Source organism: Octopus sinensis, linkage group LG2 (genome assembly GCF_006345805.1).
Source record: "Octopus sinensis linkage group LG2, ASM634580v1, whole genome shotgun sequence".
Classification (NCBI taxonomy): Eukaryota; Metazoa; Mollusca; class Cephalopoda; order Octopoda; family Octopodidae; genus Octopus; species Octopus sinensis.
The window spans coordinates 69,540,462-69,556,760 of NC_042998.1; the positions used below are offsets into that span (position 1 = coordinate 69,540,462).

The 16,299-nt window shown below is 38.8% G+C and overlaps 1 protein-coding gene across 4 annotated transcripts in view; it reads right to left on the bottom strand.

Moving 5' to 3' along the window:
• Positions 1-15,877, bottom strand: part of LOC115228362 (fibroblast growth factor receptor substrate 2) — a 55,843-nt gene extending 39,966 nt beyond the window's left edge. For 3 of the 4 annotated variants that reach the window (XM_036513998.1, XM_029798974.2, XM_029798964.2), the window contains exon 1: positions 14,939-15,869. The gene's annotated coding sequence lies outside the window, so the exon portion shown is untranslated. Of the gene's footprint in view, positions 1-14,938 lie in introns of all 4 variants that reach the window. The other variant, XM_029798982.2, reaches the window with a different exon arrangement.
• Positions 15,878-16,299: the final 422 nt, after the last annotated feature.

Below are 16,299 nucleotides of genomic sequence, written 5' to 3' on the forward strand. Positions count from 1 at the left end.
TGTCTGTATTACAGTAACCAATATGTTGTGCATGTATAGTAATATTACAATCATGAAATTAGCATTAACTTATCTCACTCTTTCTTGCGGAACCCCTAGGAACCTTTTGCGGAACCCCGATTGAGAAACGCTGCATTTGATGATGATGATGATATTTATAATCTACTTAAAGGTGGCGGGTCGGCAGACTCATTAGAGCATTGGGCAAAATGCCTTGCAGCAATTCTTTCAGCTCTTTATATTTAGGCCTAAATTTCAACAAGTAAATACCTGCGTATAATGAGTTCAAAACCAACAACAGTTGGCTGCTAGCCTCTTATGAGTTTTAATTAAGGTCTTGTTAGAAATATGGTCAGAAAAGGTGTTATAAAGGAAATGAGAAGTTGGTCAGGATATGTTACTAGAATGGACAAAGTGTGGTTGGTTATATAAAAAAAATTTTTTTTAAGTGTCATGTGTTGTTTATTGTGGGTAGACATAGGAGTGGTAGTCATGGGAAGATGTGATGATGTCAGAGCTTAGGAATCTAGGCCTCACAGATGTGATGACAAAGACCAACACAAATGTCATATGATGCATGGTAGAACCATCCGACTTATCTTGGATAAACAAATGTTAACATTGATATATAGAAATAAATATGCATTTTACTATATATATATATATATATATATATATATATGCACACACACACAATATATATGAATATATATAGACAAAATAAAAGGTGTGCCTATACACATGCATGCACACACACACATATTGTAAAGTTTGTTTAACAGTGATTGAATAAATGTTAGAACTTTCCCAGTCAACATAAACTCTCCAATAAATTTGACTATTCTTAGTAATGAGTCACACCATCAATAAATGTTTAGTTGTTATTCTTGAACTTGCTTTAAAATAACCTCACTTTATATACATGTGTATGCGTGTATTTATCCATATATATATATATATATATATATATATATATAAGGTCTGATCAATAAGTATCCAGACTGTTGCCATAGTAACAAAGCTAAAGCATACAGAGTGAAGCCACTTGTCAAAGATTGACCTTGAACTCTGCTATACATGTGCACAAAGTTTTAATGTTCTAGCTTACTTCTGTTTACAGCAGTACTCGGAAGGAAGGTGTGTAGTGTGTGATTGTTACATTGACCATGACAGAAAAAGTTGTCATGGCAATAGCTGCTCAGAAGCCTACGCAAAATTGTAGAAAGTGTATGGAGAGGAGTGTATGAGCTGCACACAAGTGTACAAGTGGTTCGGATGTTTTCAAGATGGCCAAAAAATGTCGATATTAATGAATGTTCTGGGAGACGCACAACCTGCAGAACTGTGTATGCAGCTGAGAGGGGAAACTGTCGAATCACCATCCATGACTTATCAGAGGATGTGCAGATTAGTTACGGTTCAGTTCATTCCGTTATCACTGAAGATTTAGGTATGAGACGCGTGTCTGCCAAGTTTGTGCCAAAATTGTTTCCAGCTGACCAAAAAGACACCTGGGTTTCAGTAGCACAAGATTTCCTTGATTGTGTCAAGAATGATGGAAACTTTTTGAAAACTTTGTATAGGCCTCTGAGCAGGTATTGCAAAGTTTTGGGAAAAAATTTGATGCAGATACTCTGCTCAACATTCTCTGTCATGGTCGATGCAGTGATCACACATTACACACCTTCCCTCCAAGCACTGCTGTAAACAGCAGAAGTAAGCTGGAACATTAAAACTTAGTGCACATGCATAGCAGAGTCCAAGGTCAATCTGTGCCAAGCGGCTTTACTCTGCGTATTTTGGCTTCGTTACTATGGCAACAATCCAGATACTTATTGATCAGACCACATATACAACAGCATCATCATCATTTAATGTCTATTTTCCATGCTAGCACAGGTTGGACAGTTTGAGAGAAGCTGGTAAGACCCCAGAAGGGTGGGGCTGCACAAGGCTCCTACTGTTTGTTTGGGCATAATTTCTACAGCTAATGCCAACCACTTCACAGAGTGTACTGGGTGCTTTTTTATGTGGGACCATCACTACATTCTGCAATAGTGGACAGGTCTTCTTGAGGACAGCAAGGTTCCATATATATATATATATATATATATATATATATATATATATATATATATATATATATATATCAATCCTCTACAAAACTCATGCTTGCATCATGAAGACAAAACTATTTCACCTCAACTGACATTGCTCTCTTTAGCATCACACCAAGATATGTAAGAGATGAAAAAGATCTCATAACATTCAAATGCTTCCTGGACAAATATCTCCAATAAATTCCAGATAAACCACCTACACCCGGATAAATCTTTGCAAACAATAACTCTTTACTCCAATGGGCTATGGTGCCTAATGAATAACTGTAATGTGAAACATCATTAAATGTCTTTTCCTGGTGATGCTATTAATTTAGTTATGGTTGAGTGTGATCGTTGCCAGGGCCACTGACTGGCTCTCGTGCCGGTGGCACATAAAAAAAGCACCATGTGAGCGTGGTCATCGCCAGTGCCGCCGGGCTGGCTCCTGTGCAGGTGGCACATAAAAAGCACCATTTGAGCATAGCTGATGCCAGTTCCGCCTGACTGGCCCTCGTGTAGGTGGCACATAAAAGCACCCACGACACTCTCAGAGTGGTTGGCATTAGGAAGAGCATCCAGCTGTAGAAACTTTGCCACATCAGTGCAGCCTTCTGGCTTGCCAGCCTTCAGTCAAACCATGCCAGCATGGTAAGCGGACGTTAAACGATGATGATGATGATGGTCTGTACCAATTCTGGCTGAAACTTTTCTAAGTATTAGATAAATTACAGAACTCAATACACGAGTACCAAGTCTTCTTTAATGCATTGTGACCGAACCATTCATAGCTGTGTGGTAAGAAGTCTGCTTCCCAACCACATGGTTTGGAGTTCAGTCCCAGTGTGGTGCCTTAGGCAAGTGTCTTCTACTAGAGCCTCAGGCCAACCAAAGCTTTGAGAGTGGATTTGTTAGATGGAAACTGAAAGAAGCCCATTATGTGTGCATGTGTATATCTTTGTGTCTGTGTCCTCCACTGCCACTTGACAACCAGTGTTGATGTGTTTACATCCCATAACTTAACAGTTCAACAAAAGAGACCAGTAGAATAAGTATCAGTCTATCAAGCTTAAAAAATAAAGCCTTGGGGTCAATTCGTTCAACTAAATTTCCTCAAGGCAGTGCACCAGTATGGGCGCAGTGTAATGACAGAAACAAGTAAAAGATAAATGATGTGCTCTGAGTTACATGTTTCTGATCATTTAGCTGGTAATCTGAGCCTGTTTTTCCTTTGAAATATCTGTTGTTTAAATATATTTTGAAATATTATATGAAAGTTATGATGAAATTGCTTATCTTTATGTTATTTTTACAAAAACCTTGCCAGCAACACATGGTGTTTCAAGCTCACTATTTTTATTTCATTTCTGGCTCTGGTGGGAATATTTCAAACATCAAACTTCATACAAGCAAGGCCACTCAGATAACTTTCCTCATGAAATTGCATTGTTGGGGCTTACGATCATACTGGTGTCATGCAAAAAACCACCAGTACAAATACCATGCAAAATGCACCACTGCTGGTATAACATATAAAGTACCCATGCTAGTGCCATGAAAAAGGAGCACATGCAGGTAACACAAATAAAGTACCTGTGTTGGTACCACGTACAAAGTACTTTGCTGGTGCGATATATAAAGCACTCATGTTGGTGCCACATACAAAGCACCTGTGCTGGTTCCATGTATGAACATCTATGCTGCTACTGCTATATATAAAGCACTGGTGCTGGTGCCATGTAAAAAGCACCCAGTACACTTTGTAAAGTGGTTGATGTTAAGAAGGGCATCCAGCTGTAGAAACTATGCCAGAACAGAAGACTGGAGCTTGGTGCAAATTTCTGACCTTACCAGTTCCTGTCAAACCATCCAACCCATACCAGCATGGAAAATGGGCATTAAAAGATGATGATGAGTAATCTAGGACAAAGTGTGTGTGTGTGCATGCTTTACATCCTCTTTTCCATGCTTGCACAGGGCAGACAGAATTTGTTGAGGCACATTTTTCTACAGCCTAGTGCACTTCTTGTCACCAACTTTCACCCATTCCCAATGACACATGTTTTCATAGAATATTGGAAATGAAGGGCACTGTGTATAGGCATGGCCATGTGGTTAAGAAATTTGTTTTCCAACCACACGTCAACCTTGGTGGAATTTGAACTCAGAATGTAAAGACAGATGAAATACTGCTAGGCATTTTGCCTGGAATGCTAACGTTTCTGCCAGCTTGTCGCCTCAAAAGATTGTTGTAGAATCTTTTCTACTCTCAGCACAAGGCCTGAATTTTTTTTTGGGGGGGGGGGGGCAGTCGATAAAATCAACCTCAGTACGCAACTGGTACTTAATTTATCAGCCCCCAAGAGGATGAAAGGCAAAGTCAACCTCGGCCGAATTTGAACTCAAAGTGTAAAGACAGACGAAATACTGCTAAGCATTTTACCCAGTGTGCTAACGTTTCTGCCAGCTCGCCGCCTTAGGGCAGTTGTCTTCTACTATAGCGCTGAGCCAACCAAAGCCTTGTGAGTGAATATGGAAGCTGGAAATTGAAAGAAGCTCATCATGTTTATGTGTGCTTATATTACTATCTCCTTGCCTCTTGACATTGCCTCATAGTTGTAAATGAGTATCACTATTGTGCAAGTGATGTCCATATCCTATCTTCCACAAAAGCATTACCTTACTTGGAAACAGATAAGTGTTGGTGACTAAGGGCATCTAGCTGTAGATAACCCACCTCAAGAGATTCTCTCTGATCCATGCTAGCACGGGAAAATGGACTTTAAAGCAATGATGATGATTATTGTATTTTGATATCAACAGCGTTGTGTTGTTCGTTAAAAGGTGATGAAAGGCCTATCACTGAATGATTGAATTCACCAGAGAGAAGCAAAAGTGAGTCGGTGCAAGTCAAGCAGAACAAATACCATGAGAAAATGATGATGATGATGATATACATTTCTTTGCTTTTCCCTTGTTCCAGTCACTGAACTGTAACCATGCTGGGACACCACCTTGAAGGCAGCACTGGATTAACCATTAAGCCAAAATAATTACGTGCTTAGGGCACGAAGGGAAGGGGGGGGATCACAGAAATGGTAAATAGTTTACAGTACAAAAGAAATCATTATAATCCTTTAACATTAAGATTACTCTCTCAACTGTAACACATATTTATTCACATTATTTTGAATTAATAAAGCATTATCTCATAGCTTTGAGATTTTGATGATGTGATTGTTTATTTTTAGGATGATATTGTAGGGTAGTTGAGAGAACCCAGAGCTGACCAATATAAACATACAAGTAGGATATTTGAACCAGATATGACCTTGAAGCAATCCAGAGAAGATTCACAAAGAAGATCGTCTCATTGCAACAGCTCAGCTACTGGGAAAGGTTGAAACAGCTAAGACTCTACTCCCTGGAGAGAAGACGGGAGAGGTATGCAGTAATATATATCTGGAAGATCCTGGAAGGAATTGTGCCAAATTTTGGCATTAAAAGCTATACTAATGCCAGAATGGGACGACACTGCATAGTGCCAAAGATCCCAGCAATGCCATCACACTTCAGGACCAGTTACTGCAACAGCCTGGGTTTCAAGGGCCCACAGCTTTTTAATATTCTCCCAAAGAGTTTGAGGAACTTGCACAAAGTAGACATAGGGTTTTCAAATCAAAGCTGGACCTCTTCCTGTTGAGAGTCCCAGATGAACCTACCTCACGGCAAGAGGTGCAAATGAGGGTAGCTATATCAAACTCAATTCTTCACCAAGTGCCACATATTAGAGGAGGCTCTTAATAACAGTGTAGCAAAACGGTGGTGCATCAGCACGGCCACACCACTGAGCTGAAACTAGAGAGAGAAAAAAAATATGTATGTATGTATGCATGTATGTATGTGTGTGTGTGTGTGTATATATATATATATATATGGGCACAGGATGTTACCAACTGTGTAAGCAACATGAAATATGTAGACAAATGAGTTAAATACATAAACAACAAGAGAAAAAAATGGAAAACAGGACAAGTAAACAGAGACGACCCTTCATCAGTTGTTGGCTGAATGTCCGAAATGAGGAGTAGATAGACAGCCAACAACTGATGAAGAGTCGTGTCTGTTTACTTGTCCTGTTTTCCAGTTTTTCTCTTGTTGTTTATGTAATTAACTCGTTTTTCTACGTATTTCATGTTGTTTACACAGTTGGTGACATCCTGTAGCCATATATACATATATATATTATTTATTATCATTACTTAATTAAATATCACGCATCCATTTCCAAGTATATATATATATATATATATATATATATATATATATATATATAATAAATATTAGGGAATAAATCCAAACTTACAGGGAAAAATCAGATTTAGGATTGAATCCAATTTTATAGTAAAATATTATATTATAATAAATTAGAGACAAAACCACTATTATGCAAATCAAACAAAGAAAGACTTAATCCAATACATAAATTAATTTATATTTAGAAATTTAACAATTATTAATAATTGTTAAATTTCTAATATAAATTAATTATGTATTGGATTAAGTCTTTCTTTGTTTGATTTGCATAATAGTGGTTTTGTCTCTAATTTATTATAATATATATATATATATATATATATATATATATATATTTATATATTTTGTCTGTAAAACATAAATCCAAAAAAGAACCACACTCTAAGATATAAAGCAGTATATATTAAAAATGGGGAAGGCCATTTTCTCATCCATAAAGTGTTTAGCTTTATGGTATATCGTCAGATCCCAAAACCTGAAGAGGTCTTGGGCCAACAGGTTTTGGGATCTGACAATATGCCATAAAGCTAAACCAGTTATGGACAGGAAACGTAAGGTAATCCCATAAACAGCCTTCCCCATTTTTAATATATATATATATATATATATATATATATATATACACACACACACATATATATATATATATTTATACACATACACACAATGGGCTTCCACACAGTTTCTGTCTATGAAACTCACTCATAAGGCATTAGTCAGCCAGGGGATATAGCAGAAGACACTTGTCCAAGGTGTAGTACAATGAGGCCGAACCCCACATCATATGGTTATACAGTAAGCTTCTTAACTACATCGACTGCCCTGTGCCTCATGTTAATCTTTCAAAACTGCTTTCTAAAATCTCGCAGCAATCCTAATCAAGAGATGTATATACTTGGCCAATGCTGGCTGTGGACTCCTTGTAAAAGGACCTGACAGCAATGCACAGACAGCCAACAGGTTCCTGGGCATTGTGTGCTGCATATGCAGGGAGGTGGTTTTCTTCCAATTGCTCTTATCAATTGTGTTACTGCTATTGATCTCCATGGTCCTCTGGCATTACAGTGAGAATGATACAGAATATATTCTCCCAAAAAGCACATAAAAAAGCACCCATAATGGCACCATGTAAGAAGTACTTCTGCTGGTGCCAACTAAATAGCACCTAGTATGCTCTGTAAAGTGGTTGCTGTTAGGAAGGGTATCCAGCCATAGAAATCATGCCAAACAGACAATTGGAGTCTGATGCAGTCAAACTGTCCAACTCATGCCTACATGGAAAACAGATGTTGAATGATGATGATGAATCTGTGTTTCATCATCATCATTTAGTGTCTGTTGTCCATGCTGGCATGGGTTGGACCGTTTGACCAGGGCTGGCAAGCTGCACCAAACCCCAGTCTGATTTGCCATGGTTTCTATGGTTGGATGCCCTGCCTAACATCCATTACACTCTGAGAGTGTAATGAGTGCTTTTATGTGCCACCGGCATAGGTGCCATTTGCATAACATCATTATCTGTCACAGTTACGATTTTACCTGGCTTGATGGGTCTTCTCAAGCACAACTTAATGCCAAAGGTCTCGGTCATTTGTCATTGCCACCATGAGGACCAACACTCAGAAGGAGTTTTTCACATGCCATCGGCAATTTTGCTTCTGTGAGGCCCAATGCTCGAAAGGTGTTTTTTACATTCCACTGGCACAGGTGCCAGTTACGTGACACCAGCATCAGCCACAACTACAATTTCACTTGGCTTAACGGGTCTTCTCAAGTACAGCATATCGCCAAAGGTCTCAGTCACTAGTCATTGCCTCTGTGAGGCCCAAAGTGCAAACATCATATAATAAAGAATTTAATCATTTATTCAGCAAAAAACATCCGTTTTCCATGCTGGCATGAGTTGGATGGTTTGACTGGGGTCTGGGAAGCCAGGAGGCTGCACCAGGCTCCAGTCTGATCTGGCACTGTTTCTATAGCTGGATGCCCTTCCTAGCACCAACCACTCTGAGAATGTAGTGGGTGCTTTTTACGTGCCACTGGCACAGGGGCCAGAGGAGGCTGGCAATGGCCATGATTGGTTGGTGCTTTTTACATGCCACCAGCATGGAAGCCAGTCAAGGCAGCGCTGACATCGGCCATGTTCAGATGGTGCTTTTTACATGCCACCAGCATGGGGATGCCGATATATTATATAAATTTCCTGTTTTAAAGTGAGCTAAAGAAAAACTTCCCAATAAAATTTTATGCTAATTTGTAAGCATATTGGATATTGGAGAGCATACAGATATAGCTTATTACTTAAAGCTTCTGACGAAATAGATGGGGATATAGCTTCATGTGGTGTAGAAGACAACTGGAGGTTTCTACGGGACAACTTGCTGAGAGCCACTGACCAGATCTGTAGATGGTACAAAGTCCCCTCTCGACTCCAAATAACGTGGTGGTGGAACAATGTTATAGACAGGGCTATTAGAGAAAAGAAACAGGCTTGGAAGAATGATGGTAGCAGGGAATTGTGTCAGACTGCCATAAGAGAAGCTAGGAGACAGGTTTATTTAGCCAGAGGGGAAGCAGATAAGAAAAAATTTGCCAATGTTCTGCACAGAGAGGACCAAAGACTTGAAGTATTTCATGTTGCAAGACAGTATGTGAGAGAGAATCATGATGTTGTAGGAGAGAAATCTGTCCGCATGGATGATGGTCCTCTTGCACTAAATGGGGCTGCAAAGAGAGAGGTTTGGAGATGCCACTGTGAAAGGTTGCTCAATAAAGAAAATGAATGGGAGAAGCGAGTCTGCTGAATGTCGACCCAACAGAGTGACCAGCTATCTGAGTTGGAAGATAAAGCAATTAAAAGTATGAAGACAGGGAAAGCCCCTGGCCCATCAGGAATTACTGCAGAGATGCTCAAAATATCTGGCAGTGTCGGCTATAGCCTAGTCACCTGTATAGTTAACCAGGTGATACACTAAGGAGTCATACCCAATGACTGGTGTAGCAGCATAATAGTCAACTGCTACAAAGGTAAAGGTAACGCTTTAGATACAAATAATTACAGAGGTGTCAAGCTGTTGGATCAGGTAATGAAGGTCACGGAGAGGGTCATAGCCCAACTAATTAGGGAGAGAGTCAGTTTGGATGAGATGCAGTTTTGGGTTCGTGCCAGGGAAAAGCACGACTGATGCAATATTTCTGGTGAGACAGCTGCAGGAGAAATACCTAGCCAAAGATAAGCTCCCTGTACCTGGCTTTTGTTGACATGGAGAAAGCCTTTGACAGGGCCCCCAATCCCTTAACTGGTGGTCAATGAGGAAACTAGGTATAGATGAATGGTTAGTGAGAGCTGTACAAGTCATGTACAGGGACGCTGTCAGTAAGGTGAGGGTTGGCAACGAGTACAGTGAAGAATTCAGGGTAGAGGTAGGGGTCCACCAAGGTTCAGACCTCAGCCCCCTCCTATTTATCATAGTCCTCCAGGCAATAACAGAGGAATTCAAGATAGGATGCACCTGGGAGCTCCTCCATGCTGACCTTGCTCTAATGACTCACTATCAGAACTAGAGTAGAAGTTTCAAGTGTGGAAACAAGGATTAGAATCGAAGGGCCTTAGAGTCAACCTAGCTAAAACCAAAGTCCTAATAAGTAGGAAGGCAGGCAAACCACAAATCCCTTCAGGTAGATGGCCCTGCTCGATCTGTAGAAAAGGCGTAGGTAGAAACTCTATAATATGTACCCAGTGTAAGCTATGGACACATAAGAGGTGCAGCAATATCAAAGGAAGTCTAACTAGGAAGATAGTTTTTGTATGTGGCAGATGCTCAGGAGCAATAAAGACTGAAAATGTGCAGAAAACAACTTTCACCACATTCCAGGGAGAAAAACTACAAGTAGTTGATAGCTTCAGTTACCTAGGTGACCAAGTCAGTAGCGGGGGAGGGTGCACTGAAAGTGTAGCTGCTAGAATAAGAATATTCTGGGCTAAGTTCAGAGAGCTCTCACCTCTGCTGGTGACAAAGGGCCTCTCGCTCAGAGTAAAAGGTAGACTGTATGACGCATGTGTACGAACAGCCATGCTACATGGTAGTGAAACATGGGCCGTGACTGCTGAGGACATGCGTAAGCTCACAAGGAATGAAGCCAGTATGCTCCAATGGATGTCAGAGTGTTGCCTTGAGAGAAAAGTTGGACCTAAGAAGCATCAGATGTGGTGAGCAAGAGAGACGACTGCACTGGTATGGTCATGTGGCGAGAATGGCTGTGGATAGCTGTGTGAAAAAGTGCCACATCCTAGCAGTTGAGGGAATCTGTGGAAGAGGAAGACCTGGGATGAGGTGGTGAAGCATGACCATCAAACATTGGGCCTCACTGAGGCAATAACTAGTGACTGGGACCTTTGGAAATATGCTGTGCTTGAGAAAACTCGGCAAGTGCAAGTGAGACCATAACCTTGTGGCCTACGCCAGGGATGTAACCAATCCACTTATGCGTACCTTTGCTTCATTGGACACTAAACTCTGCTTGCAAAGACCTGTTGAGGCAAGTGAAATCAAAATCGAAATCAAATTCAATGACTGGCATCTGTGCTAGTGGAGCGCTAAGAGTACCATACAAGCGAGATCGTTGCCAGAGCAACAAGCTGGCCTCCATGCCAATAGCACGTAAAAAAACACCATTCAAGCGTGATCGTTACCTATGTCGCCTTACTGGCACTTGTGCTGGTGGCACGTGAAAAAACATTCAAGCGAGGTCGTTGCCAGTGCCACTGGACTGGCTCCTGTGCAGGTGGCACATAAAAATCACCATTGAGTGTGGCCTTTGCCAGTACCGCCTGACTGGCCCTCGTTCCGGTGGCACGTAAAAGCATCTACTATACTCTCAGAGTGGTTAGCTTTAGGAAAGGCATCCAGCTGTAGAAACTGCCAGATCAGATTGGAGTCTGGTGCAGCCATCTGGTTCGCCATACCTCAGTCAAATCGTCCAACCCATGCTAGCATGGAAAGCGGACATTAAACGATGGTGATGATGAATAAATGTAAGGTAAAAGGATCTCGGTCAGTTTTGTCAGTAAGCATTCAGGTGCTCCCTTTCTCACTGAATTCGAGTGCATGTGGTTGAGTATTCATTACCATCATTTAACATCCATGTATCATATTTGCATGACTTGGACAATTTAACAAGGACCTGATGAGCTGAAGGACTGCTTCATGCTCCAATGTCAGTTTTGGCATGCTTTCTACTTGATGTAGCCCTTATTCAGGCAATCAGCATAACACAGTATCTGACAAGGAAGGATTGTCTTAAAACAAGACAGAGAGAGAGAGAGAGACAAATTTTCACAAAGAGCTACAGGCCAGTTTCTGTCAACCCACTTTTTTTTATTCATAAGGTTTGGTTCTTATGTAAGTCTATAGCGAAAGACATATGCCAAAAGTACTATGCAGTGGAATCAAATCCTACATTGCAAAGTGAACTTCTTGCACCATACATCTGCATGTATACACACATACAGACGTATGCACACATGTAAATATACACACATTTACAGACACAGCAACATCTCCAACAGAAAAAAAAAAGACTAATCATTTATCGTTCAAGTTAATAAAAACGAAAATTAAAAAAACTCATTAGGGTTACTAATGGAACTATATAAGAAATATAGAATAAAACCAATTAGGTTCTTTTATCTCTCAAGAATCGTTGGAAATCCTAATACAACACCCACCACTAGTCGTTGAGAAGATTTTAATGGAAACTGAAACAAATAATACAGAACATGGGGTGGAATAAACCAAATTTAAAATAAAACTAGCTTGAAGGAAAAACTAGATTATGATATGTTTTGTAGGTTATCACCATGAAATACAGGAGTAAGAATCCCAAAGCATGTATTTTCTTCTACACAAAAGACAAAAAATCATCAGCTGACAACAAATGTAGGTTATGCCAAACCGAAACTGGAGACCTTAGTTAGATCAATGCCAAATTCAAAGGGAATGTCCCCTCGAGATATTACCTTCAGAGGAAGTATGATGCGATAGGGCAATCTAAGATAAAATTAGAAATAAAAAGATAACCAACAAGAACGAACACATTGAGATCGATGAATCGATTAAAAGATTAATGGTAGAATTTAAAATAAACAGCCACCATATTAAAATGAAACCAGTGATATTGGTGTTTGGGGTCACAAAGAACATGGTCTGTTGTGGAAGTTAGTTCCCCCACTTCACATTAAGGGGAGGAATACAGGAGAAAGAATACATCAATGGACATCTATGAAAAGGAATTTGTGAATCCTGTAGCTAAAATACACTTGATACCCATTATTATTGGAGTAACAGGATGTGTACCAACCCGTCTGGATCAAAGAATGGCCGAACAAAAGATTCCTGTGAAATGAAGCTAGCTTACATAATTCGTACATTAACAGATGATCATCATCAGATCTGGGACAATAAAAATTTGCAAGATACAAAGAGTGGATGCTTGCACAAAGATGAAGATAGAACTGACAGTTTTATAGATAGAAATAGTTCATATTATTAAGATGGAGTTGGTCAGTCAAAATAGACAAAAAACTTCAACAAGAGAAAATGTGTACATACACGAACACGTACACACATTATACACATACAGGTACATGTATGCACACACGCGTACATGTATACATACACACACACACACACACACACACATATATATATATATATATATATCAAACACGCACATGTGTGCGCTTGTATGTAATAAACACACGTCCTTATTCAGCTAATGCAATATATTTTGCTTTGGATCAAGGTAAATTCTTTAAACGAATGGGGGAAATTGTATTTATTTAACCCAGTACATAAATAACCCCAGTTATTGACCGAAGATAAAAAGGCAAACGAGGAATTGAAGTGTGGGGCATAAAAAAAATACACCAGTTTGGAAGGTCACCATGAAAATAACAATTAACATGGAATGTTATAGCTTAAAATAGATGAAAGAGCATGAATTTGAAAGTATTTATATGTGATTACTAAAAATTTAAAATAAAAACAATTATAATTACGGTGGACACCTCTCACTAGCATTCTATTTTCTATAGGCAGTCATAAAAAGAAAGTGATTTATGCAATGAGGTTTAATTGCATTTAAATGAAATTTAAATGCAATTAATAGTTTGGGATGTTTACATAAATGAATGCAAGGGTAGTGTTGGGTGACGTGACAGTTGCTAAATAATAAACAGAATCAACAACTTAATTAAAAAGAAGAAAACAAAAAAATCATTAAAACTGCTGGAGTAAACAAGATTAGTTTAAAAAGAATCAACAGTGATTTAGTTAGAAAAATAAGAGATAGAACATCGAGAAGGAACCCCAAGTTTGATATCAAATTAAAGAGAAAAGCCCCTCTAAAACGTTGACTTTCCAACGTATTTATTGTCAAAATGTTTAGGGGTGAAGTCAGAAGGTAGAATTTTTGGTGCCGAGGTGAAATATTATGGAAGTTTTAGTAGAAGCACGGTGCCTTCTGACTTATCAGAGAGAGAAGACGAGAAGGGGTAAAAAATATATAACTTACGAAGAAAGCTGAAGAAATGGGTTGGTTTAAGCTAGGATATGGTAGTATATTTTATTACATTTCAAACAAACCAATATAATAAGAACGGTTCGGTTAAAGAATCTGTCAAGATGAATCGACCGAATTCTACAAAGTTTTCGCATGGCGAAAAATAATAATTGAGGCTTTACGATGAGGGAAACAAATAAAGCAGACAGAGGTGGGCACTGTTGTTGAATTGTTGAAATAAATTAACATCACGTAGACCAAGGTAGAATTGTTGAGAAGAGAATTTTTCAAATATCATCTAAATCTCATTGCTGCTGCCACATTCGAAGTTCCATTATTTAAAAAGGAAATGTTGAGAATTGCTAACCGAACCATTTCACACACTCTTACATATATTTATTTTCACTGAGTGTATATACGCGTATATATTCTATCGTATCATATACACATGTGTGTGTATATACATACATACATGTCTTGTGTATATATAAATAGATATAAATACACGTGTATATATTCGTTCGCATTATATATTGTGTGTACTTTATATATATATATATATATATATATATATATATATATATACACGCACACAACATAACTGTATCGGGTTAACGTTTGGAGTATAGCTAGTATTCCCAGATCTACAGTATATATGTATGTATATATGAGTGTGTGTGTGTGTGTGTGTGTATAAACACGCTACACAAATATAATGTAATGCATACACGCCATAAACATACATGCCAATGTGCTTGTAAATTTAAAAAGTATATATAATAGAGGGAGATGGAATAAATGCAATATTCAGCTGAGTGCTTGTCAAATAAAATCAAAATCTGATAACGGACAAAAATAATAATTCATAATAATGAGGAAAACAAATTGAGAAACAACGATTAAAAACTAACAATAATCCCCAGGTTAAGAATGTATCTAATCCCTTTCTTAAAACTCACCAAAAGAATTTGGTTAATCCTTTTTTTTCTTTCGTTTTCTTCTCTTGATCTTTTTTGTTTTGGTGGTCATCCAGTAAGGAGAATAGGTACATCCATTTGAAATTAATAAAAAGATGTATTTAGAGAGAGAGAGATAAATGGAGCTTGGATGATGTCGAAAAAATTATTATATTGAATAGGAGGATGAATAATGTTTTAACTCCAGGGTTCAACATAAAAATCGGTGGTGGCCAGCCAATCCATTTCTGTGGACGTTTGGGAAATGGAATCCTCTGTATACAACAAAACAATCAATGTATATATGTGTGTTTATATATTTGAATGTATGTGAATGTGTGCAGCCCGTTTCAGTCTTCGACCTTGACACACACGGCGTAGTCGCATGGGCCACTCACCGTCGCTACCGCTGCTGCTGCTGCTACTACAACTACTACTATTACCATCACCACTATTACTACTACTACAACTGATGCTACTGCGTCATTCTTCAGCCCCAGGTTTTCCTTTATCGAGCAGACCGATTACCAAAGCGGTTCCAGCTGTGACCATCCCGCATTTTTTGTTATTCCACTCCCCTATCTGGGTCACATTATCTAATGTCTTTTAAAAAACAAAGGTAGGGCATGATGAGGGAATTTAGCCGCTATTTCTAGCAAGGAGCTTCCGTACCATCACTGTTTAATAATGCCACAACTGTTATTGTAGTCGTGTTGGTTGAATTTAGCTCCATATCAGACGTGACTAAGCAGTCACATGATCAAAAGAGTTCCAGTCGCGACTATCCCGTCTTTATTTATCTATTCATCTTTTGAAAGACGGTTAGGGTGTGTGTGATTTGATGTGGAGGTTTTGGCTGCTATTTTAGCAAGTCAAGTAACCGCGTAGGCGACCCGGTAGCGGCGGCATTCTTCTACAACACATGTCAAACTACAAAGGTGAATTTTTTTTTTTAAAAACGTGTTTTGTACAAAGAGATCCAGGAATCAAGGAGACGAATTAACAATTAAAGAAATTCTCTTAAAAAGCTTCTTTAAATGACAGAGAAATGAAGTGACATTATTCAAGAATAAAAAAAAAAAAAGAAACTATATCGAGGCCATGGCTTGGCAAAAACTTAATTCCACGGTGCTTCTTGCCATTAAATAAACACACTAATTACATACAATAAACGGTTCATTATGTATTCCTTTCATCTTTTACCGACCAAAGATTCTGTTTGAAACGTGACAATCGTCCTCTTCCTCATGGCAAAATAATTTCACTTTACGACCCACATACATAAATTTATGTACAGATAGAGAGACAGACAGACAGATCGGAGGGATTAGATGGATGGATGAAGAGAGAGATTTGGCACGACA